The following is a 1,959-nucleotide window of genomic DNA, read 5'->3' as shown; positions in this document are numbered from 1 at the left end:
CACAAGATGACAAATTGAGATTGCTACAGAGAAGACATGATGCTTAATGCAAAATTTATTTGAGTTGATAGACATGACGCTTAATGCAAAATTTATTTGAGATGGTGGTATCGTATACGCTATTACGTTGCATATTCCAGCCAACAGAGATTCCATTTCTCAATATAATGCAAAAAAACTACTATCTATCCATCTAGGGACGCACAACCACTGTGTGCTTAGTTTCTTTTGTTGGCCTTTAGCACAATATACTGGTAGATAGTATTAACAAAAGAACATTTAGTGACCGGAAAAGTTTCTGGTCCTTCACTCAGTCACCGTTTGGAATGAGAGCCCCTGCCTAGCTTAGTAAATCCACTGAAATGTACTTCACATTGAAATTTACAGTTTTGAACTTAGTTTCTAATATTTATTGACCTTCTAATTTGAATAAACTACAATTAACTTGAGGTAAAATTAATAAAAAAGTAACTATTGTATATAAAAGATTAACATGAACAATATAAACAATTGGTTTGGATCCTAACTAATGACAAAGTGATCATCTCAGCTTGAGGGTTCAATGTGGGTATTTCAGTGTACTCCTGTAGGGATCCTTCTCTGTCTTCTCCTTCAGATACTTGATGCAGCTCTCTACTTTAGATTTGACATGCAAATAGAGGTGCTGAGCCTTCTCTTTGTCTCTTAACTCCTTTTCCCTCCCTATCCAAACAAGTAAACCAATCGCCGTAAACACAAGAAGCAAACATAATCGAACATCAGAATTTCAGATTCGATAGATGGAGCCCTCTTTCAGCATGTTCTTTGTCTATCCTGTCAGAGTAACAAACTTGTTCAGTATTTCAGATCACCAACTTTTCACAGAAGGCAAAACACTATAAAATACTTGCCCTTTGTTCAGCCTAACCTGGCGATCTACTACAACAAAATCCAGCTGAAATAGTGCCCATGTTTCCTGGCTTCCAAATTCCCATATCCTAGGAGTTCACACATGCACGGTCGAACAATAATAGTCATGGCAAGGTCCTTCAGAGATATATTCTGCATGCCTGCAGTCTTTTGACCTGGATGAAAGAATAAATAGCAAGAACGGTAAAAAGCCAATGCAAATAACACTCATGAATGGCAGCTGCTAGCGATCGAAGTTAATATAATCATTTCTTTTAAAAAAATTGTTCACGGCCATTGGATCTTCTCAATGAAATGAATGGAGAACACATACATTAGCAAACTTGAGGGCGTTATAGCTGTTCATTTTGATACATGATGATGATGGTCAACATATTCACATTACCACATATGAGTATCAGACATTCAGAACTTGAGTGGTAAAAGGGGACCCTAAAAAATCACATTACCACATATGAGTATCAGACATTCAGAGCTTGAGTGGTAAAACTCTGTATTCTAGAAAAAAAGGGACCAAAAACCTGACTCTGTCGAGGTAGTAGAAGCAGTTCGCAATATGTATCTACCCTGCTGCGTTAATCTGATCATTGCAAGACCAGGAACAGGAAGGGAGTGATGCTGATGCAACAAAAGAAGGGTAAGTACCGGTGCAAAAAGCCATTAGAGGTGAAGCAGCATGTCGCAGCTCTTCCCACGTAGTAGATGACCGCGGCGTTCAACAGGCTCAGATAGATGACCGCGGCGTTCAACCCCTACTCTTATCCATTCCAGTGACAGAGAGTCAGAGGAGATGTGGCGGCAACACCGATCTACTCGCGTCGGCCACCGCAACACGAATCCCCCAGAGCCCGACCTGCTCAAGCTACGCGCAACTCGTCCACCTTCCTCTGAAAGCGACAACGCGGCCACGAAGGGGACCAGTGGCAGCCATGGCTGGTGTCGACTCGACGTGCGGCGGCAGGGCTAGGCGCGTGTAGGCCGCTCGGCATCAGTGGCTGGCAGCGCGCGCCTGCGCAAGGTGGTCCTCGTCGAAGAATATCAAAACCGCCT

General features: G+C 42.4%; 1 long non-coding RNA gene across 1 annotated transcript; it reads right to left on the bottom strand.

Moving 5' to 3' along the window:
- Nucleotides 1-413: 413 nt before the first annotated feature.
- Nucleotides 414-1,601, bottom strand: LOC123042712 (uncharacterized). Its single transcript, XR_006418878.1, has 3 exons — nucleotides 1,555-1,601; nucleotides 908-1,064; nucleotides 414-813 (listed from the first exon to the last, which is right to left on the bottom strand). It is a non-coding gene; the product is annotated as an uncharacterized lncRNA (long non-coding RNA).
- Between the last annotated feature and the right edge of the window lie 358 nt (nucleotides 1,602-1,959).

Source organism: Triticum aestivum, chromosome 2B, assembly GCF_018294505.1.
Source record: "Triticum aestivum cultivar Chinese Spring chromosome 2B, IWGSC CS RefSeq v2.1, whole genome shotgun sequence".
Taxonomy (NCBI): domain Eukaryota; kingdom Viridiplantae; phylum Streptophyta; class Magnoliopsida; order Poales; family Poaceae; genus Triticum; species Triticum aestivum.
The sequence above is the reverse complement of the archived record's forward strand: the minus strand, read 5'-3'. Positions and strand labels throughout refer to the sequence as shown.